This window comes from Nannospalax galili, unplaced genomic scaffold, assembly GCF_000622305.1.
Source record: "Nannospalax galili isolate Female #2095 unplaced genomic scaffold, S.galili_v1.0 scaffold1169, whole genome shotgun sequence".
Classification (NCBI taxonomy): Eukaryota; Metazoa; Chordata; class Mammalia; order Rodentia; family Spalacidae; genus Nannospalax; species Nannospalax galili.
In genome coordinates, this window is record NW_008360301.1 from 348,824 (window position 1) to 376,682 (window position 27,859).

At 44.0% G+C, this 27,859-nt stretch overlaps 1 protein-coding gene across 2 annotated transcripts in view; it reads left to right on the plus strand.

The window, feature by feature from the left end:
• Nucleotides 1-393: 393 nt before the first annotated feature.
• The window catches only part of Nck2 (NCK adaptor protein 2), a 148,789-nt gene continuing 121,323 nt past the window's right edge, over nucleotides 394-27,859 (plus strand). Inside the window, exon 1 of one of the 2 annotated variants that reach the window (XM_008824238.3) lies at nucleotides 394-703. The gene's annotated coding sequence lies outside the window, so the exon portion shown is untranslated. Of the gene's footprint in view, nucleotides 704-18,777; nucleotides 18,954-27,859 lie in introns of those variants that run through there. The other variant, XM_029559215.1, reaches the window with a different exon arrangement.

The window sequence follows — 27,859 nt, forward strand, 5'->3', positions numbered from 1 at the left end:
GGGCGGGCGGCGGAGTTGGGAGCGCCCAGGTTTCGGCGGCCGGGGAAGGGACCGGGGAGCGTGTTCCCCGCGCACCCCGCGGGTGCCCTCGGCCCCGCCGCGGCCTGGGCGTCCTTACTCTCCGGCACCTCCGATGCACATCTTCCTGCCAGCCTTCCCGGCTCGGGGCTGGCGTGGTCACGCGCGGGGACCGGGATCCCCGGGAGCGCAGGCAGCGCCCGGCCTGCGGATGGCCAGGGACGCGGAGCCGAGGGACGGCGTGGGAACCGTGCTGTGGCGGGGTCGCCGGGCTCGTGTGCCTGGGAAGGAAAGCCTGGGATCCCAGGGCCCCAGCGCTGGGACTGGGGAGACCCCGATGGCTGCGGAGAACTTAGTGTATTTTTTTTTTTTTAGAACTATTTATGGACCGGCACGAAGCTGCTGTCACATCTCATAGAAGGAGGTCCTCGCTTCGGCGAAGGGCGCTTTTGTGGCGGGTTCCAGCCTCTGACCCGCCCGGCATTTCCAAGTCTTAAACCCCCTGAACCAAAGTTTCTACCCGCCGCTCTGCCCTCTTGGTTTATTAAGGGCGATTTAAGCAAGTGGTTTCTGGAAGAATTTGATGTGTGACTTTTAATGCACCGAGGGCACCTCCCTTTTGAGCGTGGAGGGGTTTGATTTGCAAAACGCTTTAATTTGTAGACAATAACAGTTCTCCGGAAAGGTATGCGCGGGATGCTGGGGGTCTTTGGTTAATGGATAGCAGGCGTGACTTAACGCTGGCATTGTGAACAGCTTCGGGGACAAAGCCGAGCATTTGGAGTTGACCCCACCAGTCTAGCCGGTTCGGGTCGGCAGTTGCGCCCTTATTTAGGTTTGCTCATTTTGCTAACAGGTTTAAGGCAGATTCTGCTAAGTTTTCGTCAGTATATGGGATAAGCAGGCCCCAATTTGGGCTGGAGGTGCCCAGGCCTGTTTCTTGGTTGTCCCCAAACGAAACTGAGCCCAGCGGCCAGTGGGCGTGGCTTGCTGGGGACTCTCAGGTTCTTTCCTGATCCTGCACCCGGTCCAGGCTCCTCGCTGGGATTTTGAGCCTCAATAAAAGTAATTCCGGGTGTTTTTCATGCTGGGTTTTTAAAAAATAGAGTTATCAACCATAGTTTTCAAAATTTTAAGGTGACTGCATTATCAAAACAGATGTAAAGTTTGCGTGCAAGCACTCCTTCAGTTCTCTTACCAAGTGTTCATAGATAACAACCACCGCGTTAATAACAGGACTTTCAACCATGTGCCAGGTTTGTACAGTGAAGGGCAGTCAGTGGACGCGTGGAGAAAGTGTATTTAAGGAAGAGATGGACACTGGTTCTAGGGTTTTAGAGGTTTGGGACAAGGAACAGCCCTGCCTTAATCTTACTTAACCTCTCTGTCCTTTAGGTAGGTTGGGTGTAGTTTTGATGGAAGGATGTAAAGGTCCCAGTGGTCTGAAATGGAGAACTTGGAGCTACATCTACCTGCCTGCCGGGCTCTGAGATTCTTAACTTTTTGAATAGTGGGACTGATCTCTGGGTGGAGAGTTGCTGCTGTATGAACCCTGGCTGCTTTCTAAACCCATCCCCTCACTTGCATAGACTGACCATTTTAAAATGGGTGGAGCTTGTAGAAGGTGGTTTGCAGGTAGGAGTGCTTTGTTTCTGGGCTTTGCGTTTTGCTTTCTCTCCATGCTTCCATCTTCTACATCCCCTCTCTGTTTGACCCTGTCATATTCCTGATCTCTGTCATGTAACGCTGGATAATGAGCATTTTCAACAAACAGCAGCACTCAAGTGTTTGAGAAATGTGCTTTCATCCATGTTAAATCCACCGGCGGTTTTCCTTGTGTGTGCAGACCGGATAACCCTTGAAAATGCTCCAAGACTCAGTGATTGCACAGAGTGACCTGGAGTTCTTTATTTGATCAGTTGCATTAGCTTAATTTGCCCTGGCAAGACCAGGCTGGGCTGCTCTGTGGGACACAAATGCTTCTGAGTAGCTTGCAGTATGCACTGGGGATGACATGGCTTGTGGAAATGATTTTCTGATGTTAAAACTGAAGTTTCATGACTGAAGAATTCAAGGGTGCTTGCAGAGCAGGGTAGTGAGCAATGCTTGGGAAAACTAGTAAGCTAACTTTTCTCACAAATGAACTGGAAACTCCCCGACAGCTCCCTTCAGAGACTTGGGAAATTAGTTTTCCCATCCAGGACTGCAAATGGTGCTTCCAAATTGTTTCTCTTTCTTACAATGAGTGATGGAAATGCTTCTCAGGGTGTTTTCAAAGGACATAGGCAAGAAAAAAAAAAAAAAAAGATACTGCTTGTGCTTTTTTTTTAAATACCGGAGTTAAGGTAGCTCAGAAAGAGGTCAAAGCAACCTTGTAACAGGCTGTCAGAGGCATGCAGCTATGGCAAAAACATAATTCATCATGTCTCTAGGCCATTGTAGTAATGCAATTTTAAAAAAAGTCTTTTTGTTTTTCTGCTTTTCACTTTGGACAAATCCCAGTGTACCTGAAGGTAAAGTTTTATTAGTGAGTTACATCCTCTGTTCTTACCCCCCACACCCCAAGGACTATGCAGTCCCCTCTCAAGAGTCTCTATCCTCTAGGCCACGGAAGCAAAACAATTCCTTTGATTGACTTGGTAGTGCCATATTAGGTTCACAGTGGTATTTCCCATTTCTTCTCACTACCCTCTTGAGACTCATCCATGAGGGCTCTGGTCCCCTTTCTTGGCTCTTGTGGGTATCTTAACCTTTCATTTTTTCCCACTAGCCATTTCTCTCCCACATCTTACCAATTTCCTCTGAACTAAGAAGTGGTGGCTTTGCCCTTGAACCTCCCCAGCCCTTTTTTTTTTTTTTTTTTTTTTTTTCTCACATTTTTCATCTTCTTCCCAGTTGTCTTCACTATCCCCCGTCCCCATGGGCTGGAAGGTGTTGCCACTTAAGTGTTGAGTTCTGGGGCCTGTGTTATTGGGGTTGCTACCTTCCCGTGGCAGGTTTAGTCATGAGATCACAATTATTTCCTCTCCTCAGAACCCTGTCACATCATACATAGCTGGTCCTTGGAACTTCCAGACAGTGGGGGAGTTTAGTCTGGCGGCCTTTCTATTTGGTAAATTCTCTTGTCAGATAAGTCATTTCTAGCCCTGAGGCTAACCCTAAAGACAAAAACAAAACCATGAAATTCATTTATGCTCCATAATACCCTTTTACACATATCCCCAAGGTAATCTTGCACAATCTTTTTTGTGCACCAGCATTGTGACTATAAGCCAGACAAACCCAACTCCATAACCACATGGTGGGGTGTCTGAATGTCTTTTTTTGTAGGGGAGGAGTGGGACAGGGTCTTACTATGTAGCTTATGCTGGCTTTAAATGGATCCTCTTGCCTCAGTTTCCAGAAAGCTGGGATTACAGGTGTGTGCTATCAGGCCTGGTTTGAACATTTGATTTTTTTGTTTTTCAATAGACAAGGCTGTGAATGCCAGTTTGACATGTGACTCTGGGCAAAGCATTTGTTATGGTGCTAAGAAGTAGTTATTTGGAGTCAGTCCCTCTTTTTCTGCTGTTTGCATTGGTAATGTTTTTAAGAAACAAAGCTTCATGTATACACAATTTTAAAATATTTTATTATTTTTATTTTATGTGTATGAGTGTAATGCCCGCATGTATGCGAGTGCATCTGTGTCATGCAATGTTGAGTGCATCCGTGTCAGGCAATGCCTCGGAGGTCAGAAGAGGGCTTCGGATTCCCCTGGAACTGGAGTTAAGGACGGTTCATAGCCGCCATGTGGGTGCTGGGAATTGAACCCGGGTCCTCTGCAAAAGCAGTCAATGCTTTTAACCACAGTCAGTGCTCTTAACTGCTGAGCCATCTCTCCAGCCCCAGGTATACACAGAATTTTAATTGCAGGTAGAGGATCCCTAATGTGAGGATCTGAAATCTGAAGTGGTCCCAAATGGAAAGTTTTCTGAGAATCAACATGATGTCCTAAGTGGAAAATTCCACTCTGACCCCAAGACAAATTTGATCAGAATTCAGGTGTTTTAAGAGTACTATAGAGAATTGTATTCAGGTTGTGTGTGAAGTGTGTATGAAACAAAGGAAGTTCTTGTTTAGACTTAATCTTCTCTTCCTAAAATGATTACAAATGCAAGTTGTAGACACAAATGACAGAAAATAACTTAACAGCAGCATAAGCAGTGCTTTGCCCTGTAGTCCTGTTCAGGCTGATATATACGTACTTCATTACGCAAGTACACATACCCCATATTCTGGAACACTTCTGGCCCCAAGCCTCTTGGATAAGGGAAATCCAACCTCTATTGTAATTTCTTCTTTTAAGACAGTTTTGGAAAATAGATACACTTGTCGGCCAGTTGTTAAGGAAGACTTAAACTGCCATAATAAGGCAAGAATAAGATATTAATGTAATTTACAGTTAACAAGTTTTTATCACATCTGCCATATTAAATGTTCTAAATAACATGGCATAGTGGGTCTGAGTCATATGTCTGTGTGAGAAGGTGGATTCAGGGGATGGTGCCAGGGCAGAACTTAAACTCATGTTTAAGTCCTTTTACTCAGAATCTGGTCACTGCTGAGTAGGCAGTAGATGAGGCTGGAGTATCTCTGGGTCGAACAGTATCATAATCATGTTACAGGTGTGTTCAGACATGGGTGGGGCAGATCATATGTGGCAGCTGACTCCTGGAAAAAGAACCATTTGAATGGAGGCAGATAGAAACAGTGGCAGTGACTGTGTGTCCTTGCTTCACTTAGAAGCCAGTTGCCTTGGAAAGACTTCTCATGTTGAAGGTTTATTCCTGCTTTTATTGTGTATTGGTCTGCTTGGGCTTCTGTAGTATATAATACTACATAACTAGTAGTATTCGCTAGTGACTGAAGTGGTAGAATTAATTTTCTTACCATTCCGGAAGCTGGGAGACTAAAGTCAGTGTGTACCAGGCTGGTGTCTGGTGAGGGCTGCTCTTCCTGCCTACCTTGCTGGTCCTTTGATAGCATCATCATTATCATTATTATTTCCTGTGCACAAGGAGAGAGGTCTCTAGTGTCTTCCTGTCTTCTTAGAAGGGTATCAGTTCTATTGGATAAGGGTACTTTAACTCTAACTCTTCAATGTTCTGTCTCCAGATGCAGTTGGCCCCAAGCATCTCTGGATTTGACCAACTGTAGATCAAAACTGTTTGGAGCCAGGGTAGCAGTACACACCTTTCATCCTAGCACTCAAGAGGTAGAAGCAGAGGCAAGTGGATCTCTGAGCTTGAGGCCAGCTAGGGAGTTCCAGGCCAGCCAGGGCTATGAGACCTTATCACAAACAAACAAAAACTGTTTGGAAAAATATTGTGTCTCTACTAAATATGTTCAGAGGGGTTTTTTTTTTTCCCCTGTAATTACTCATTAATTCAATTTGCATGCAATTTTACATTATAGATACAATTTATATATCATTTTATATTATAGATCTAGAAATTACTTAGAATATATGGGATGAGTGCATTTGTGGTATACAGATGATGTGTGCAATGTTGAATAAGGGTTTTGAACATCTGAGGATTTGGATACTCTGGAGCCGTTCTTCCATGATACTGAGGGATGACTGTATTGGTACTTGGGGGTTGGGCTTCAGCATGTGAATTTGGGGGACCCAGTTCCATCCATTGCACTCTTTAACTCTGTGTTCCCAAACAAGGCTGATTTTAGGATGTGCAGTTGCTTTCACTGCCCAGATCTGGAATCTGTTTATCTTTATCTGAGGCCAACTACCAGGGCTGCTTTCAGAATAGTGAGAAGTAAGGAGAGACCATCAGCTCATTGAGTCTAGCCATCAAACCCCATGACAGCAGCCTTGGCACTGGCCTCGAAGGTTTTAAGCTGAGTGATTAAAGAGAGAAAGGCTTGCCTCGTCCATTATGGATGCTTGCCCTCACCATGTGGCTTGGCTGTGGGTACTTGCTGTGTTTTGCTTTTTTTTTCCTTTTCTTTATGAGGACTGTGATAAAATTGAGAAACAGCAGAGAACACAGTAGGTTTTATATGGGAAGGAAAGCATTTGCAGACGCTTGATGATAGCAAGGGCAGGGCCTGCACTGCTGACAGAGCTCAGGCATGGGAGCCAGAGTGCTGGTGTTTGGTGAGATGTGCTCTGAGCTGTGTGTGTGTTTCTGACCAAGGCCAGTCTGTGTTCCTGATGACCACAGGAGCAGGGGCCTTCACCTGACCGTTCACCTTCCATCTCTACATAGGTCTGTGAATTCATGGCTCCTTTGTTGGTTCATTTTTTGTTCATTCATTTGTTCTTCAGTTTGTTTGTTCATTCGTATGGATTCACCACCTTCTCTCTCACTGTTTCTAAACTTGGAGTGTACCAGAGTGCAGCATCTCCTGGCCTGCCTGTCCTCCAGTTGTCTTCCTCCTCATTGAGCTGCTCATTCATCTTTGAATTCCCTCTTTTCTCCCAAATCTGGTCATCAGCCCTATCGATTCTGCCTCCAAATATCGCTTTCACTGCAGGGCTGCTCTGCTTTCGTTGACTTGAATATCAAAACAGCTTCTCACCACTCCTGCCAATCAGTCTCCTCATTGCTCCCTAATGCACAGTTTTGGCCACCCTTGCACTTGGTGACTCTCCATTACCCCCGGCTCCATGTCCCAAGATGTTCCGAGTACCCAGCGTGGCAGATTTTGGGTCTGTAGTCTTACTGTTGCCTCTTTTCCAACCTTCCCCTCCCCCCAGCTACCAAGTTGTCCTTAGCCACATACTGACAGCAGTTTGTCACCAGCGGTAAGAAACTGCTTCATAGATGTGCCCTGCATTGGGGCTACTAGGGGCTGTATCTGGGCTGCTGGACTTGCTGCATGGCTTTGCATAAAATGCAGCAGGAGCCTGGCTCTCCTTCATGAGAAGAGAGATTGCCAGTAGAAGATGGAGTGTGTGTGCACATTTTAATATGGAGTGTCTCCCTCAGCATGCCACTTGAAGCCATCATTTGTCAGGAGTGATACTGTTCCATTGAGATGCCATGAGAGTTACCAATGCCCTAGCTGTAACTTTAACTGTTCTTAGGGCCACATTAGAAAATGTAGAAAGAAATAAGTGCAACTGTTTTGTTTTTCTTTATCCATTATATCTAAAATAGTTCAGTTTCTGTGTATAATCAATATACTCATGATTAGTGCACTGTAGCACATTCCTTTATTTGTCTTCAGAGTCCAGCACACTTTGCACATTTGTAGCATGTCTTTTTCTTCTTGGTACATTTTGGATGCTCTGTGGCCTGACAGCTGTGGTGTTGGGGAATTCAGGGCTGTACATTTCTCATGCTTTAAGCTTCATTCAGCTTACATTAAGATAGCAACAGATGTTAGAAATGAAAGACTGTAGAAACAGCCCTGGTGGCTCACACCTTTAATCTCAGTACTCAGGAGGCAGAGGCAGGTGGATCTCTGTGAAATCAAGGTCAGCCTGGTCTACATAGCAAGTGCCAGGCCAGCTGGCGTTACAGGGAGACCCTGTCTCAACCCCGTTACCTCCCCCAAGCCTCCAAAACAGCATAGAAACAATTTAGAATAATGATAGTGGAATCATCACTGCTTTTCTGTGGAAGGTATAATCTATGTAGTTATAAGGAATAATGTGTATCTCACTAAACCAGTTTTGTGCTACCAAAATCAAATTCAGTTAAAAGTGAATATGAATAATCAGTACCTTTTGTAGTTCACAAATCATTTTCAACTGTGTCTTCAGTTCTAGGGGTTAAATTGCAATGTCCAATAAGTTTTTTATATAGTTCTTAGCCATGCTGAGTACTTAATTCGTAAGTAAGCTGCTAAAATCACATTTTTTGAGTGATCTTTTAGCTTTTCCCTCACACTTACACATACATTCACTCCAGACATTGTAATTACTCATCTAACACATTATAAATAATAACTCATTGGATCCTCACCAGACTTGAGCATGGCACTTTCTGCTTTTATCTGGGAAAGGAAGGCAAGACAATTGGGTTAGCTGGCTGAGGCTCTGTAGCCAGTCAGTGGCTGGTCTGGAATTTATCCTCTCACCACCTCAACCTCTGAGTGAGGCCACCATCTTTCATCAAAATGTGTCTGAAGTGCATACAACAACCATAAACTTTTATGACAGTTAAGATCTGAGAAACACAGATAGAAAAAAATCATTGGTACCTAGTGGAACTTGGATATAGACTCATTCTGAAAGCATCTTATCAGCCACATTATGAAGGAGGCACTGGGCTTTGGAAGGACGCAATGAGTAATTAAATCTACTTCAGTGTCCATGGAGAGGTAACTTTGAAGGGTTATACTGTTGGCCTGGCTACTCCTCTCCTCCCCTGGCCACTTCTCACTGTACCCTATATATAGGCTGATGGTCCTTAAACTGCCTGATCATCCAGCCCTGAGTTGAACATCAGCATCTCTCCAGATGGCCCCAGTAGAGCATCTGCTACAGAGGTCTGGTTAGTGCAGCATCATACTTTGAGAGCCTCTGTGTGAGAGACTTACCACTGAGAGTGGGAAGGCTTTTCTTTTGTACTGGTTGAACTTCCCATGGAAGAAGAAGAGTTTCAGATTTTTGATTTTGGGATATTTGCATTTACATAGTGAGGTATTGTGGGAGATGGGACCAGAATCAATCATATAATTCATTTAGGCTACTTATATACCTTACATACATAATTCAAAGGGAATTTTATCCACTTATTTTTAGTTCACCCTTGTTTTACCTGTAGCCTATCACATGAGTTTTGGAGTAAAGTTTTCCATTTCACTCCATTTGGCATCAAGTGGACATGCAAACAGTTTCGATTTGGGAGCATTTCTGAGTTTACAATGTGAGAATGGAGGTGCCATCCTTGTAGCTGCATGGTGATCATGTGTAGCCTGCCTTGTGGGCACCATGGTGTGATTCTGTGTGATGTAGTCCTTCAGAAGTAGCTGTATAGTGGGCTTATCCCATCTCTATCCCAGTGAGGACCAAGGAAGCAAGAGTGACTTTTTTCCTTGCCTTAGGTCTCTAACCTTTGAACTGTTGGCACACTTCTCTCCAGGCTGTTGAGTTATTAGCATTCACATCCGAGGATGGATGCTTGCTGCCAACATTGGAACCGGCCCTACCAAATTCTTTTCCTTTGTGCCTCTCTGACATCTGTGAAGATCTTGAGGATTTCCAAGATGGCTTTGACATCTTCTCTGGTCATGGAAGGCCAGGTTGCCTCTTGATCTGTATTTTTGGAAGCAGCTGCTACAAAGTCCTCATGAAAAGTATGGCATTGGTTGCTATTCTTAGGAAATTTTATGTGGGCCAGACTGCCTTCAACACAGCTGTTAGTGTTTGGAGTATCCTTGGGGCCATTAGAGGGTTCAGACACCTCTATGAGCAGATGGGGAAAGCTTCGAAAGGTGCCCATGACTGTTCTAGAGGATGAAGTCTGCCCCTGGTTTTCCTTCAAGGATATGCCTCAGTTGAATAATGTAAGTTTTGGCTGAGTATTTAAGGTTGTCTGCAAATCAACAGATATTTTAATTATGTCACTTAGGAGCCCAGTTGCAGAAGTATCTGCTGCCTATTTCTTCTTCAGCTGTGTGTGTTCATTTTAAGGACAATCATTTTAAAAACTCGTGTCAAGCCTGTGTTAGAAAATTTCCAGAACCTTGATAAGGGTGAACAGTACATTTAAAGAAACAAACTTGGCAGAATCTAGCAAGTTAGATAGTAAAACAGATCGTTCCTTGTGTTCAGTTCCCTTTGTCTTTCCCACTCTTTTCATGCTTGGGGGCTGTCCCCTCATTTCTTCACATTTGTGTCCAGTATCCGCCCCACACTTTCCGCCTGACCTGCTGACCTGTGTTTTCCTTGTGCATCCTTATTGCTCTGCCTAACTTGGCTTTAGAAACAGTCTCGTCCCTTCAGACAAGTCCTCTACCTCGCCTGGGCAGAACTGAAACTTGCTGCATGAACCAGAACCATCTGTGGGTTAAGAGTCTCCCGTAGTCTTTTTAGACTCAGCTGTGCCACGCTAATGTGCTCAGTCATCCTAGATAAAGACAATGAATCTGCCTTCTGTAGAAGTGGATCCTCTTGCTCAGAATGTGTGTGATGGGTCAGGGGCTCATATCTAAGGAAGAAAATGCTTTTTTTTTTTTTAACTATTCTGCACATAGTACCTGCAGCTTCATATTCATTTGGGGGATCTGATTAGCTATTAGCTTTGGATTGGGAAACAAGCAACTCATTTTTGCAGATCCACAAATACTTTCTTAAAGGTTACTATTTGATGAAACTTGACAGGGACTTGGACCTCTTCCACCCAGTGTCTGTCAAACTTACTTATTCTCAGCTGGGACAGTTTTGCCCATATTGACTTTTGGGAGTGTCTGGAGACATTCCCACACTTAGTCACACTTAGTGAGTGCTTCTGGCGTTTAGTGGGTTCAGAGCGGGATCCATCTAACCCCCGTAATACATAGGACAGCGCCCATGACCAAGAATCAAGCAACCTGGACATGTGAATGCTGCTGTGCTCTGTTTAAATCAGTGGCACAATATATTTCACAGTTGCTTTTTGGAGATCAATTTTGTTCTTCCATTTTAATTAACATAGTAAAAATAGTACCGCAAGACAGCGTTTACACATCTGTGCAGTTAAATATGTAAAGGAGAAACTTAAATGTAATTGACAGCTGCTTTTTGCCTTCAGTAATGTTAGTGTTAAAGTGGCACATTCTGCCGTTTTATTTCTAATTCAGCATATTTGTACCACATACCTAGGAAAAGCTGATTTTTGCAGTAGACATCTTGATACCTGGCTGGGATGTTTTTAAAGTCTGTTCACCTCAGATGCCAACTGATGCAGCTGTAATGGAGGGCTTTTTATCAGCTGCTTATAATAAGTAGTGGTCTAGTCAAAGACATCTGTTTTCTGAGAAGCCTCACTCTGGTGATTATCTATCAGAAAAGATGTTTGTTATTACTAAAGTTCATGGGCTTCAGGGTTCAGCCTGATAATTTTTGAGCCGGGCACATTTGTGTTTGAATGTTTTATATCTTTCTTTGTATGGTTCTTACGTTCTTTAAGGGAGAGAACAAAAATACCACAAATGAGACCTTACGAAAGAACAGGAAAGGAAAAATTCTAATTTGGCTGTTAGTTGCTGACTCCCAGTGTCTAAGAAACTACCTATTAGCTAGCCTAGAGTATGATGTTGCTGTCTGAAACTTTTTTTTCTTTGTAAATAGACTCCTACTTGATCAAGTAGAAAAAACCCTAGAAATGTGGAGGAGACCTGTGGGTTGCAAGTCACTTTGGCTTTATCGCTGTTTTCTGTTTTGTGTCAATTGTTTCCTGTCACAGTGTTCTTCTTTTTTGACCTTGTTTCTTAAGACCTTCCTGTTCTGTTACTAGGATACATGCACTATCAGCGTTTTGTGAATTTTCAAATTCTTGAGATCCTTAAAAAAATATAGCCCATCTTTTCTTCAGTCCTGCCTCAGGTGGACTGAGGAAGTCCTCTGGAAAGTTAATGGTAATTCTTGGGGAGGACTGGAAAGTTCTGAAGTTAAATGCTGCCAAACAGTGTATGTTTCTTTTTGTTGCTTGTGGGCTGTTCAGTGTCATTTCTTCCAGCCTGGGTGGAAGGAGGGCAGTGTTGTGAATTGGCTGTTTTGTAGATGAGGAAAGTGTGGGTCACAGGGACTAGGCCTGGCCCACAGGGGTCCCAGTTGTGAGTGTCTCTGGGAAGAGCTCCACAGTGCGCCTAGCTGGGGTGTGGCAGGCCAGGGACACGCTGAAAGCCGAAGACCCCTCACTCCACTGTGGCTCTGCAGTGGCTCCTTCCTCCGTTGGTAGGCAGCCTTAGGCAGAGATTTCTTGCCATTTTCATTATAATGGGAACTGGATTAAATTGTATCATTCTGAACTTAATTAATGGGCTCATCTAAATTTGACCTTCCAAAATATTGATTCATACAACAGTAGAGATACAGTCTTTGTTCCTATGCTACTGATTTGGCTAGTTACAGAATTCAGTTTTACCCTCTCTTGACACCTGTCCTGTCTTTTGTGGAACAAGGGGTTGCCACTAATGTTCCTTAAACTCTCTTTGGGTGCGAGCTTTGTCTCTTTTAGAGCTGGACTGGCATAGTCCTAGATTATTAGAGAATATTTCCATTGAGCAGCATGTAATGAATGATTTAAGCGGCAGATAGAGCCCGCTGCTACTTGTAGCAGTGTGTGGAGTGTGGTTAGAAGAGGATGACTGTGGAGGTAAGACCAACCTGCCTTATTCATCCTGATCCCACCCATGTGTTGGACTGCTGTCAGGATTGTATTTTAACTAAATTGTGTTCATTCAAGAATACTTATTGATAACAGCTATGTGCTGGGGCTATGGGAGCCAGACAAAGACCTACCCTCTGGAAGCCTGTAAACCAGCCTGGAGATTTAACAAGTTCACAGTCAACTCTAATCCTTATAACAAGTATATAAAGTCACAGTTCCTTAGCTTTGTGTTGGTGATGACCACTGGAAGTCTCTCTCACCCTTCCATGCCCTACTAGAATTTCATTTCAAGTCTTTTGGAACAGGACAATGCTTTTCCAAGTTCTTCAGAAATGGAGGCTGGGAAGGTTTACCTGAGTGAAGATGTTCTTGTTGCCAGTTGTGACTAGTGGCTGCCACTGGGGTGAGCACCCGCATTCTCATGGCTGTAGCTATTCCGGATGAAAGTTGGGCTGTCTGTCTGAACATGATGAACACTTGATTTTGAGTCAACTAGCCGTTCTTTTCAGAGAATGAAAACTCAACTTCTCTGTTGCTTACTCATTCTTTTAAAGTTAGTAAAAACTACTCACTGCTGCTTTTAGTGGAGTGCTGGCTGGCTGCAGGCAGCACACAGATACTTCTTATTTTCTGTTTTGGTTGATAACATAAATGCATCATGCCCTCACATTTTAATCTAGAAAAGGGTTGCTTAATCAAATTGTGCCTTCTCAAGGATTAAAAATGTTTCATGGATTAATAATGTCAGCCGTGTTACAATTTCATTTTGTTTTCTTCTTGGTCGAATTTAGAACTGAAAACTGTTTCTCACTCTGTTTGGGGTCTTTCTTTTTGTGCCCAGATGCATACAGGGACTTGAGCATACCTTCTTTTGTTCTTAAATGCAGTGTTTGGAGCTGTTGGCTTTTCAATCCAGTACCCACATCACAAAGATATTTTGACATGACAGTAAGACATTACAAAACGATTTTCCAAAGGTGGACAGCATTGTTGTTCAAGCTCTGTTTAGCATCTGAAGATAAACTAATGTTAGCTTTCAACGTAAGTAAAATCACGATCAGTGATTCCTCTGATTCACCCTGAACCAGGCTGCATGTGTCTTCTTTAGCTTGGGATGATGTGGATTGCTATAAAATGCCTTATGTGAAATACTGTAATTAATTAATGATAGACTATAATTAATGCTCAGTGTTTCTTGTGAACTTAATTCAAGAGTAAATCAAGTTTAATTTGGAGATATGAGGTTTGTGATGTGACTTTAAAGGTAGAACAATGCTTGGATTCCTGGTTCTTGGGCGTTGAGAAGGGGAGAATTGCTGTGTATAAATAAGTCTTTTTCAGTTTCATTGAAAGGTACAAATTTGTTTCTTTACAAACTCATGCATTTGTATTTATCATTTTATAGATTCAAGTATATATAATATATTCTTTTTTAAAGAGTAGTACATTTCTATTGGGTTTCCATCATGTCAAAAACTCATTGTTTTAAGGTAATCAGTAAGTATGTTTTTCTTTTTAATTTACAGTGTTGAATATCAGACTCAGGACCTCAAACCCAGGGCCTCAGATATGCTAAGCAAAGCCCCCTCTCCTGAGCTAGTCAAGGCCACTTATTTTCATGAGTACAGTGATTTACTGATTTTATCAAAGTATACTTTGTTACTGTTCAAAGCCAACCATGGTACTTTATGTATATATATTTTATAATTTACATCAATGTGTGTGTGTGTGTGTGTGTGTGTGTGTATGTGTGTGTGTGTGGAGTGCAGGATCTCCCTATGAAGCATAAGTTGTTCTTGAATTTGCTATGTAGCTCAGGCTAGCCTTGAACTGGAGAGCCTCCTGCCTCAGCCCCTGCTCCCCCCATGCTGGAATTTTAAGTGTGTGCCACCACACCCATCTCCATATGCATTTTTAAATAGTTTCAGATTTACTGAGAAGTTCCAGATAGTCCAGTGAGCTCCATATTCAGCATCTGACTTTCCCTTACTTTATGGGCATTCCTGTGGGGCCTTAGTCACATCTAATGACCAACATTGGGGCACCATTGTTAACAGGCATATCCTTGCTTAGATTTATTTAATTTGTACTTAATGTCTTTTCATTTCTGTCCCAGGACCCCACATTGCATTTAGTGTTCCTTTACCTTAGCTTCTCTGACAGGTTTGATTATCTTTGGTTCTGAGGACACTGGCCAGGTGTTTTGTCAGTGGTTTCTTACTGAGAGATAGATATTTTCCTCATTATTAGACTGGGGTTGTGACCACAGAGATGAAGTTCCATTCTCTTTATATCAAGGGCACTGTTTCATTTTTGTTGTGCTGTGATTAAAACATCCTTAGAAAAAGCCACTTAGGGGAGAAAGGGTTTATTTTAGTTCCCAGTTCCAAGTTATAGTCCATCATTCATGAGAAGCCAGGGCAGGACCTTGAAGCAGCTGGTCACATCCATAGTGAAGTGCAGACCGCATGCACCCCACTCGCTCAGCTTGCTTTTTTCACTCCTAAACAGTTCAGGGCCCAGCCTAAGAAATGGTGCCACCCACATTCAGGGTGGGTCTTCCCACCTCAAATAACTCTATTAAGAACCCCCCTCCCCCTACCTCCCACAAGCCCCCAGGCCAACCTGACCTAGACAATCCCTCATTGAGAGTCTCTATTCAGGTGCTTCTAGATAATGTTCTGTTGATAAGCTCTCCATGGGCACATACTGTCAACATGACTTGCCAGCTATTATGTTGACCTTGGTCATCTGGAGGAGGTACAGATTTCTCTACTGTAGTTGATCTTTTTCCTCCTTTCTATCCTTACTCTTTGGGAGAAGTCGCTTTTGGAGCTGAGAGTTTGGCTGTCCTCTTGGAAGGGTTCTGTCTGCAGTAGCTGCTTGTAACTACATGGGCGATGAGCTGTCTCCAGGGGAGGAAGATTTTCAGTGGAGGTAGAAAGCTTGGCAGCACAGCCCCTCGGCACTGTGGTGGAGGAGGTGACAGGGTGGTGCTTCAGTGTGGTATTTCTAGAATGTGTTTTTAGGATATGTAGAGGTGCAAATCCCTGGCCTGCTTTGGACCTACTGACTCAGTCTTCTGAGACAGATTAGTCTGGAATCTTCCTGTTGAACAAGTTTCCCATGTGGTTCTGGTAGGTATTGGAAGTTGAGAGCCTCTGCTATGGATTAGCCTGAACTCTGCTAACTTCCCTGTATGGAGGCCTGCCACGCTACTCCAAGTGAGTCCTGAGGCTCCATGCAAGGCTTCTGTTCTGACTGCTCTGTCTGTAGCTTCCACAGCCTTGAACTGGCTCCCTTTGTTTGAACTCACAGTACTTCTTAGACAGTTTTGCCTTCAGTTTGATGGTCTCAAAAGTTGTAGTAGAGGGAGAAATGAGCACCAAGGGCCTTGTCATGGAAAGGTCTGGACCAGGGAAGGACTATTCTGAAATGTTTGTCCAAAAGTGGTTTTATTTTAAGGGAGGCTATGTTCAAGTTCAAGCACATTAGAAACCTCCCACAACTCTTCAGTTTGTCAGTTTGCTGGTGGCTGTGCTGTGAGAGAGCCTTGTAGCTCTCAAGGTTGAAGGAGGAGAGCAGTGGTCTGAATTGGCTTCTGCAGCCTTAGGGTTTGCATGTCCCCTTGTCTGAGGTACTTCCTGGGGAAACTCTGGGTAGGAATAGGGTTGGCACAGTGGTCCATAGCCAGTGCTGAGACCTGGTGCCAGTGGATGAAGGAGGTATGTATAGATGTATGCTGGTTGGCTCTGAGCCTGCCCTGGCTGCCCTTCCCACTCCACTGAGCCACAGTTACCCCCTGTTCAGTGCTCTGGTGGCTTTGGGTGTGCCTTGGGCAGGACTTGGCTCAGAATTCTAAGCTGGCTTGGGGAACCTCTTGTAGACAACTTTTTTTTTTTTCCTCCAGTGGCTTACTGACCTAAAATTTTAGAAAATTCTTTTTCTTTTTCTTTTGGAGGGTGAATAGTAGCTGACCGTTCTCCTGAGTGTATACAAGGTTCAGACCAGAAGCTGATTTCTGTTTCCAAATACCCCTCAGTAATGATATCGCTTGAGAGTTGGGGCTAGGAAACAGCTTTCTCCTCCACCATCCCCAAAATGATGTGGGCTGCAGAGCCTCATTGCATTCATTTATGTGATACAGTGTGTGGCACTGCATTTGTTTATTAAAATGCCTGAATATAAATCCTGTGGCTGTTTTCAACCCATTCGTCTGTGATATACTTGACTTCCCTTTGGGTCTGCAGATGTCTCTTTCTCTCTCTCTCTCTCCCTCCCTCCCCCCTCCCCCTCTCTCTCCCTCCCTCCCTCCTTCCCTTCTCTTTTCTCTCTCTCCCTCCCTCCCTCCCTCTCTTCTCTCCTCTCCTCTTCCCCCCCCCTCCACACACACACACACGTACACACACATACACCACTTACCCAAAGAAATGGTCTCACTGGTTTGCTAAAACCAGATTCAGACTCCTGATCTCAAGAGATCTTCCTGAGTGCTGGGACCACAGGTATGTTATGTGCCACTGGGCGTAGCTTGATTTCTGGTGTTCTTAAAAAGTTGTTCATCTAGTTTTTTGTTTTAATTAGTAAAGATTGTAGATATGAATTTCAGTGCCTTTGTGTGGAAGTCACTTGACCTCCAAGACCATCTGTGTGGTTGGAGAATATTGAAGGCTGGTTTGTGGAACTGGCCACTCTGGGACTTTCCTGTTACAAGGTTTCTGGAAGCCCCAACTGCCCATGTGGGAGGTACTGAGCCAGAAGTCTCGGTCCATCTCCTCCACTCGAGGTAAGTGAGGCCTGTTCAGAGGACTCAGGCAGCAGTACATCCTGCATGAGTGTCAAACAGGGGCCTTGACTATGGTCAGGTGTCTTCTCCGTTAGCCCTCCTTTCTTAGAATCACAGCAGATCAAAAACTTCCTGCTCTGAAAAGGAGCTCAGTCTCCCCTGCATCCTTGAGTCTGGATCTAAAAATGTGTTAAATCAGGGGTTTGATCTAGCGTAAAGTTCTGAGTTATTTAACCCAGTGCTCCATGGTGGAACATCACAGGAGTCCATGAACTTGGGGAGGAAAAGACATTTTTATTTTTGCCAACTGTAGCTTATATTTAGTATTTCCTTCTAGTATGACTGTAGTTACACAGTCCATGGCGTTCGCAGTCACTAGAGAAATGGTAGCTAACAGACAGACCCTTCTTAGCTTGCTGGTTAGACCTGCATCTGAATCTTCTTGCACAATGTGTTCATACAGAAGCTCAGAGAGAAGTATGTCTCAGATCCAACTTTGAATGTTATATTAATAAGTATTTAATATTTAAATTGCTTGAAATAAAGACCATTTAAAACCTGGGGGACTCTTGACAAGGAGTCTCCAGGCCTTAGCATTGTGCCATGGGAGGAGGGGCCCGTGGTACAGGAGGAGGGGCCTGGCCGGGACCAACATCATCCTGTTTTCTGATGATGCCCCGGACACCAAGGCAATCTACCTAGGCCTTGGAGAAAAGTAATTGAATTTTGTTGCTTAACAGAACTCTTTCCAGTCTTGCAATATTTTATCTACCTTCAAGCAGATAAAATGGAATATGTTAGCTAAAGGAAAATCTAAAAAGAATTTTATTTAAACCGTAAAAATTCCTGTTATGTTTTTATAAATGTAATTATTTAATTTGTCATATATATGTAGTTTATTAGCTAAAAACACTAATGTGAATTTGTTGTTTTGGGGTAAGTGATTGTTTAATGTTACAGCAGTTGGGCTAGGGGCTTTAGGGACTTAGAATGACTTCAGGATCATCAAAGTCAGTAACATTGAAAAACGTCATGCATTAAAGAGTTCTGCTTCTTGCCTCCCACGTGCTGTGGCAAAGCAGTCCTTGGAGGTTTTGACTCTGTATCTAAAGGAAAGTGCTGTAAAAATTGGGGGATAAGAATTGGCTCACATATTGCCTGCACTGTGTCTCCCTGCATGTTCGAGGTTTACAACCCAGCTGTGAGAATTCCCCAGTGGTGGCCTGAGTGAAGCTATGTTCTTGAAGCCCTAGTTCCGAGCAGTAGGAGCTGATATTTATTGAGCACTTAAGGTGGCCGAGCATTTCATATGAGTTGTCTAATTCGATTCTCTCTACCACCGTACGAGGCTACCCTAGCCCTGTTTAACAGATGAAGAGGCCAGCTTGAAGAGGCTAAGCAATTTATCTAAGTGTCAGTCTGACAACTTTGCTCTGGAGTGTTTTCTTGGGGGGTGTGTTTTATTTGCAAGCTAGTACTGAAACCCTTGGTGCTGGCCACGGCCATGATCCTTAGCATCTTGCGCCTGCATTCTACAGGTTAATGGAGTGTACTTGGAAAGACATCCCATGTCCTTAATTATTTCAGCCTTCCCTGGCAACGGGACCAGCCTCTCAGGACTCTTGCGTCAGGAACCCGCAGCTTCAGGGTTAAGGAACAAAACATGGTGAAGCTGCCGCAAAATCTGATTGCCTATCCTGTCCGACTGAGCGAGAAACCAGTGGGAAGGATCAAAATGGTCTAGTCTGCTGCTCTGGTTCCCTGAGATGAGGTCTGTCGCAATGCCAAGCAAAAAGGTCTGAAAGTGCAGCCTGAACACCTAGGTACTTGAAGACTCCGATTCCTCCCCCTCCCCCTCCCTCCTTCTCCCTTATTATTTATTTGTTTATTTCTTTATTCATTTATTTCAGATACTTTTCTGGCCCTGTTGTTTATTACTTGCTTTTTGTGGTGTAGGTTTTCTTTTAATGATAGGGACAGCATACTTTCTTCTCATACGGAACACTTCTGTGTGTTGTTGCAGTTTTTTAAGAGCATGTGCTGCCAAAGTGAGCTGGACACCAACTCCTAAAGATAGCTCTTGAGAAAGAAGCCTCCCCTTGCAGTCCTACCATTCGAAGAAGCTTCATTTTTGCAGTCACTTGGTATTTGTCACCATTTTGTGTAATTTCAAATTTTCAGCATGCGCATTTTCTCCACTTTACTACTAAACCTTGTCCTGTTTGTTCCTGTTATCGCGTGATGACCTGTGGAGTTGAAAGGCCCTTCTCTGTGTAAGCCATCTACTGAGGTAGACGGTTAAGCCTTGGCTCCAACAGACAAGGTGTCTGTACTTCAACGCAGCAGAGTCATTTCTGTGGCTTAAATTCCTCAGAGGAGGCTGCAGAATTTCGTAGTATAGGCGTCCTTATGGCTTTTGATTCATCAGGCTGTGACATACTTCCAAAGGTTGCACCAGTTTTCAGTGGTGTAGAAGAACCAATTTTATCCAGGCTATGCTGCCTTGGAAGTCAGAAAAAAAAAACCAACCCAGTATTTGAGTTCATGTATTCTAGAGGATCTTGTTTCAGAATGGTTATAAAACAGTGCTACTGCTTTTTTATAGCAAATAGACTAGAATTTGTATACTCTACTCTGTCCTTAAAGTTGGCTGCCTCTAAAGTAGCCCTTAAATTTCAGGGGCAGCATACTGGCTCATTGATGTAGCCCTGCCTCACAGGGGCCCCCAAGGCCAGCCTTCCTGGGTGTTTACTGTGGAGCAGGTGGCCCGCTCTTTGAAGAGCCCTGACAGCAGATGGAACACTCTTAGCTGGGGTGTCTCTTTTTTCTTTTAAGAGTGACTGCGATTCTTGTTATTAGTAAGCTGTTCTTTGGAGCTTTATTTGGGGCATAAACTTGATGGTAGAGGTAGATTGTCATGGTTTTAGTCACCAGCCAATTAAGACAGAGAACCTGCTGTTCCTTCAATTGGTAATCTATTCTCTAAAGACACTTTCAGAAAGTGTTGCAGTTTCAGCCACACCTCACCTAACCATGGGGGTGTGCTCTGAGAAGTTTGTCATTGTGTGATTTCATGGTTGTTTACATGTCACTGTGTACTCAAACAAATCTAGGTAATACAGGAATACCAGATAGCCATGGTACATATCTAAAAGGTGTAGCCTGTGTGTGTGTGTGTGTCCTATTGTTTTTAGGGCCACAGTGAACAGAATAATATGGATTAAATTAATAAGCACAAGAACAAAAGGCAATCAAGAGACACAGTGTAAGCTCAAAATAATCTAAAACTGCCGCCGGTATAAGGCAGCAGAGCATTTTAGTATTAAAAAACAATTAAAGCTAGGCACAGTGGCACAGGTCGTTAATCCCAGCACTAAGGTAAGGAGGCAGGGGAGGAGGGTCTCTGCGAGATGGAGGCCAACCTGGTCTATGTAGTATGTTCCAGGGCAGCTTGGCTACAGGGAGACCCTGTCTCAAGAAGATAAAAAATAAAATAAATAAGTAAAAATGAAGTAGGAGTACACCCTGATGATAATACGTATAATATACTAAATGTGTAAGCTTCCCCCAAGGAAGGCTGGCCTTGGGGGCCCCTGTGAGGCAGGGCTACATCAGTGAGCCATCGTTCCTTGTGATGTGCTGCACATAGTTGCATGTGTGCTGTTTTTGGCACAGTACATTGTTGTCACCACAAACATTTCTTGCTGCATCATGGTGGCTGGGGTGTCACCAGGTAATATGAAGTTGTCAGCACCATCTTCATCTTAGGGGACCCTCATGTACATGGTTTGTTGCCAACTGGAATTTCATTATGTGGCTTGTGACTATATTTCTGGTTTGTCATGCCTGAAACAGGCAGATAGCCTATCAGAAGTCCTGTTTAGAAGACTGTATGACTGGGTGTCTGTGTAGGCATGCATATTGGTTGTTTCTTGTGTAACTAAGACCCAGGCAAGTCATGCCAAACTCCAGACTCACAGAAACTTAGGTATCAGCTGTGTAGCATTCAGCTGCTAAATGTATACTATTTTGTTAGGCAGCATCAGGTGACTAATACAGTACATGAGAGAAACCTGTTCCTATTACTCCTTGGTCATAGTTTGCTGCCAAGCATGACTCACCAAAAGTATTACCCTAATTCTTTATTAGGTTTTTATGATGTTTCCCTAATTGGTTTAAGAATATAGTAAATTACTTTGTGGGGTACCTTTTAAGAGGATTTTTAATGGAAGTGAAAGAATGAAGAGGGGGGATGGAAGTAACGGCTAGTGGGAAAAGGTGGGTGTGAGCAGCACAGTACTGGCACAGGCAGCACTTAGCATGTGGCACCCCTTCTAGCTTGGAGGAACTGGAATGTGTGGGGAGCAACCTGACGCCCTCTTCTCCATCTCTTACTTGCCTTAGATGTTCTTTTCTTCTAGTCTTCTGTCCCCCTTTGTCCTTCTGCAGGTACCCCTCAGTGTGGCCTGTACAGGGGAACCAGGAACGAGGTTCTGCAGGAGACAGGAGACCCACGTGGTTCTGATTCTGTCCGCACACCTTGTCTCTGCTCTGGCATGCAGGGGTTTCATTCCCTCCAGGCTATTTCCTTATGTGGTGAGTTTAGCTCAGTTTCACAGGAATCACAGTTCTTGAGGCCTTTTGAGTTGGTGTAAGGATGGACTAATGCTCCTTCATTCTCCTGCTGTGGAATTTTCATCAGACTCTGTAGTGAGGAGTTGTAGTAAATTTCAGAGAAAACCCTGATGTGCTTGTGTGTAACTCCTTCCAGCTTAGGGTGGGGGCCCAGGTGTGTGGTCCCTACATGGAAACTTAGGGAATAAACTGTTACTTTATCTGCTAAATTTGCACTGATTTGTTATAGGGTAGTAGATGAAACCAGGGACTGGGAGTCATCAGAAGACTTGCACAGGTCCAGTAACAAACCTTGCTTCTGTTTAGAAGGCATTGTGGGCATTTGGTTCCCTCTGAGTGATTTCCCTCTGTGGTGAGTTCTGTTATATTATGCAGGTTGGGTCCACACACATGATGCTGGATGGTAGTTTTACCGGCTCTGGCCCAGAAGCCCCCATCCTTTTCTGTGTTTGATTATAGATTCTACTATATTCCCTTCATGTTGTTGATGTCAAATATATTGTTGGACCATTGTAGACAATAGAATGCAAGCTATAAAGCTGAACGAGAGGTGTGACTTTACCTGCTGTCTTAGTTACTTTTCTGTTGTGATAAAGCATCATGACCAAGGCAAGTTATAAAAGGAAGAATTTATTTGTTCTACAGTTCCAGAGGGCTAAGAGACTTGGCATAAGGCTCCTGAACAGAAAGCTGAGAGCCCACGTCTTCAAGCATGCACAGGAAGTAGAGAGAAGGCAGACTGGAAGTGGGACCAGGCTATGAACTTTCAAAGCCCATCCCCAGAGATGTGCTTCCTCTAGCAAGGGCACAGTTTCTAAAGGTTCCACGACTCCTTGAACTGCTCCACCAACTGACAAAAGTGTTCAAATACTGGAGCCTGTGGGAAATACTTGTCATTCAAACCATATCTTCCTAGTAACTACATTTAAAAAGTAAAAAGTAGTGCCGAGCGTGGTGGTGTATGCCTTTAATCCCAGCACTCGGGAGGCAGAGACAGTCAGATCTCTGTGAGGTCAAGGCCAGCCTGATCTACATAGTGAGTTCCAGGACAGCTGGGGCTACAGGGAGATCTTGTCTCAAAAAGACCAAAAAAAAAAAGTAATAGTTTAATATAGTTCGCCATTCATTCGATACTGCTAGTGCAGATGCCTAAATGGTCTACTTTTTGATGTTCAGTAAAAGTTTAGATGCTGACAGCAAGTTGACTTGGCAGAATTTTACCACCTTTGTCCAACCTTGTTTCTACAATAATCTAATCAGTGTTTTATGAAAGGTATTTTTGTAGATTTTACAGCTTGGTGCCCTGATGATAGACACATTTATTTCAGAATACCTTTTTCTTCATAGTGTGGAACAGGGGTTGGCAAACAGCCCATGGGCTGAATCTGACTCATTGCCTATTGTTGAATCCAGTCTTCTTGGAACACGACCTTGCTATATATGGTAGTACACGTAATCCCAGCACTTTAGAGATGGAGGCAGGAGGGTCTCAGTTCAAGGCCAGCCCGTATGAGAGCTATCTCAAGAAACAAACATAGAAAAGACAAAAGAGAAAAGGACACAGCCAGGCTTGTTCAGTTGTGTTATCTTTGGCTACGTCTGTGGTACCATGGTGGAGTTGTGACAATGTGGCCCATAGAGGCTGAAATACTGTTTATCAGGCCCATTCTGGAGGAAGCCCGTTTATCATGGTGTGCAGGACTGAAGTGGGGTGCTGCCGCCTTGGAGCTTTTCCCCTTTCCTTTCCTGGCACCAAAACTCTGCTCTCTCCTCTGGGGCAGGAGGAGGAGGAGGAGGAGGAGGAGGGGGAGAGGGAGGGGGGAGAGGAGCGCCCAAAGAATAGGAGTAGTTTTTCAGAAGGAGTAAGTATGAAGGCTAGGGTGAAGTTGAAAGACATGGACTATACGAGGAGGAGGAGGCGGCGGCGGAGGCGGCGGCGGCACCCTGTAGCCGAGGATTCATGAAGTGAACTAGTTCCTGGCATGTAGTAAGTGCTTCCTGAGTGTCAACAACATCCCTTTATTATATCTCATACTTTAATCTATAAATCTACAGCTTGCCTTCTTCTTGGGAAAATTTGAGATAAATCTCAAAATATTACCCTGTAGAAATAGAAAGCAAGCTCTGGGTGTGGACTGGAGGTGTAGCCTTAGTTTTCCTAGTAACCACATCTAAAAAGAGGAAATAGATTGATTATAGTAATTCCTGAATTAGCTCAATAGAACCAGTGTCTTGCCAACACATAACGTAAGAAATTAATAGATTTTCTTTCTTCCTTAAGATCCCACAATCCCATGTGTGTTTTATCCGGTAACATGTCACATCCCCAGTGCTCAGAAGACATGTGCTTCTGGCCACCATCATGATCTGTCTTATTGCCTGACAGCAGCTGGTTGTCCTGTAAATCACTTCTGACACCTGCTATGCAGAGCTGGTGTGTTTCTCACATGTTACAAGTACTTGGTCCACCAAGGCTGTTCCCACTTCACATGCTTGTTGCGAAGGAGCCTCCTGTGTGTTCTGACTGATCAGTTTTAAGTTCCTATTACTTTTTCTTGGTGATCAGTAATTTCCTGTGGCAGTTCCCAGGACTCAGGGAAGGCCCTGGGTTCCATCCCTAGCACCGCACAGTCCACAGACCTCACCCTTGCTGGTGTATTAGGAAGCACGCACTGGAGGAGCAACAAAGAAGCAAAGGCGCACGGGATTCTGGGGACGAACGGGGCTGCGAAACCTCATGCCTTTCCTCCAGAAGCCCCTGGGCTCACCAAACCTGCAAGTCCCCAAATCCCGGTTTTCCAGAGCTTTTATAACCTCGTGCCACCCACCTTTCCTCCCAGCAGTGAGGTAAGGCTGAAGCTGTCTAGGGAAGCATCTGGTGTCCCTTCAGGGCACAGACTGTGGTCCTTTGGGACTCTTCAACAACAAAAGGCACTCCTATCACTCAGGAAATTCCAAGGATTTCTAGGCACTCTGTAGCAGAGACCCAGAACAAAGTCCAAAGATACTTTTTATTATTCTGGGATGGAAGGCAGCCCTAGCCGCTGGGTCCACCCTTTCTCCAGCCCATCCCCAGCTGACGAGACCTATTTAGGAGTCTTCTCTGTGAGCAGCTGAGGCCCTCCTAGTTTCCATTCTCACTTGCCCTTGTCTGACTAATCATGATTCTCACTGTGCTGGTAACTCCCCCAGACCTTGGTCCTCAGGAAACAAATGTAGGAAAAATATAGTAACATTTCTAGGGATGTTTGAATGTAGCCTTGTGATTGGCTTACAATAACTTGCTGAAGAGTAACTGGACTGAAGAAGATAAGCCTATCTGTGGTTTTCCAAGGAATAGGACATGTAACTGAACCTACCATCCCACTGTCTTCCAGACATGGCATATTAGAATGACTTGGGGAGCAGGTCCCCTAACTGCACATAGCTTTGGACCTGAGATACCTCACTCTGGTTCATCCAGGTGGCCGCAGATGGGATGTGTACATTGAGGTGCTGTTGGTAAATTGGTGTAGCAAAAGATTTTTTAAGGCTTAGTGCAGTCTTTGGCCTCTCTTCCTGCCTTGCGTGTTTCTGCTTGCTTTCTCCTGGTATGGGAAGTAGGAGCCAGGGACTTGGACATGCTAGCAAAAAAGGGTGCCTACTCTGTGCTGTACTCCATCCGATTTTTCATGTTTAATTTTTGGTTTGTGTCTGAAGTTGGATTCAGGTTTTTGGAGCCTGGGCCCTGAGTTCAGATCTTGTTTTTTCCAGTTGGTCTGTGACTTGTACAGATTTCTGACTTCTTGATGAGTTAGTTGCCTTCACTGGAAAATGAGTTAGGAAGTTTAAAGTGAACTTGAACATAGGCAAGGTTGGGGTATGGTTCAGTATACTTGTTTAACCCGTGTGAAGCCCTAGGTTCCACCCCACAAAATAAGACAAAAACTAAACACAGAGAACAGTGCTTTGTACTGGATTTATTTAAGCATTCTTGCCTTTGTTTAATTCATAATGTAAAGTGTTCCTTGTATGGAAGAGGGCCCCGTGAAGACTACTGACCAGGCTGTTCCATTGGTTGGGGGGCAGCAGTTTATTTGAGAGCAAACAGACCATTGAGCTGCCTCTTGGGGGAGCAGGGAAACCACAGCAAGAAACTGCAGTGGAGAGATGGGCCAGTGCACAGGGGGAGTCAGATATCTTTTATAGGCAGTCAGGTGATTGGGTAACTTTCCATGACATAGGCTGGGCAGATTGGCTCAGGATTGGTTGGTCCCCTAGTAAGCAGCAGAACTTGCCTGGGGCTAAATTCAAACCCACCGTTTTAAAATATGCAAGCTGCACCACCATTTTAGGAGCCTGCCAGGAACCTAACATTCCTAAGTAAAGAAAAGGAATATTGCAGGAATTATAGAAAGAACCATCATAAATCTAAGTGCAATCTGGTTGCTGAAGGGATGTGTGAGAATCAGAAGTTTTAAACATTTCAGATTCTGAACATGGCTTGGCACTGATTATTTAAAATTGAAGAGCATGGTTGAAATGGCCTTTGAGTGTGGTATGGCTTAGGGGTAGAGGCACTCTGGGGGCTCTGCTGACTGTGGGGATCCTTGTAAAGGATGGCATTTGCATCTGGCATTTCCTTTCCTCATGGATAAGATACAATCTGTGGTTAAATAGTGTTTCTGTAATTGAGGCATGAAACTTATGTATGCAAGTGTGTTTGTATAATGATTGTATTTAAAATAGTTTCCATAGAAGGGGAAGGCTGCAGAATCTGTCGTGTTTAGATTTGCTCTAGAAAGGCTACAGATCTATAAAAGAATCAGGGCATGATTCAGAATTCGATCTGCATGTGATAAGCAGACCATAGTGCCTAGAACATGTATGGCAATAGTAACTGTGTGTGTGTGTGTGTGTGTGTGTGTGTATGTGTATGTGTATGTGTATGTATATACACACTCCTATGCTTGCTCAGGTGTAGGCCAGAAGTCAATGTCAGATGACTTCCTCATTTGCTCTCTACCTTTTATTTATTAAAAATATTTTAATATTCATTTATTATTTTATGTGTGTGAGTATATGCATGAGTGACTGCATGCATGTAAGTGCACCCATGTCATGCGATGCCCTTGGAGGTCAGAAGAGGGTGTCGGATCCCCTGGAACAGGAGTTACAGATGGTTGTTAGCCTCCATATGGGTGCTGAAATTTGAACCTGGGTCCTCTGCAAGAGTAGCCAGTGCTCTTAACTGCTGAGCCATCTCTCCAGACCTAAAAGTATTTATTTTATGTGTATGAATATTTTGCCTGCATGTTAAGTGCATCTGTGTTGTGCATTTCCCAAGGAGGCCAAAAAATAGCATCAGATTTCCTGAAACTGGAGTTATAAATGGTTGTTAGCCTCCATGTGGGTGCTGGGAACTGAACCTGGGTCCTCTGAGAGAGAAACCATTGCTCTTAACCTCTGAGCCATCTGTCCGGGTATCACTGATTGACTAGACTGCTTGGCCAGCAAGCCCCTTGGCTCCTCCTGTCTCTTCCTCCCTTGCACAGGGATTACAGGCATGCCCCACCACACCCAGCTTTTTCACATGAGTACTAGGGATCTGAACTTAGGTCCTCACTCTTGCTCTGTAAGCACTTTACCCACCAAGTCATCTCCCCAGCCGCTGAGTTTTCATTATTTTAAACATGGCGATTGTCAACAGATTGAGAAAAATATTTTTGAAAACCTATTTTTAGCCTTTTAAAATAGTTCAACTATTCAAGGAAGGCATTCTGAACAGTAGACACACCAGCTCAGTGCTCCTGGCTACCTACTGCGTGTCAGTGTTGATGGTTCTATGTTAGCACCATGCTTTCTGTCTCTTTCACAGCTTTCTTTCTGACCCTCTAGTAAGAAACATGGGCCCTAATTTGGACAAATATTTCAACAGTATTTTCTCATCCTTCCTTACCATGTTCCCTGGGTAGGAAACCAGTGTTCTTTTGTTGTGACTAAATGACAGATTTTTAAACTTAGTGTTTCTCAAAAAGAGGTAGTTGGGGTTTTCTTTGAGTCTACATACCTTCTAGAGAAAGCACAATGCTACTGGCAGTGATGCCTAACCTTT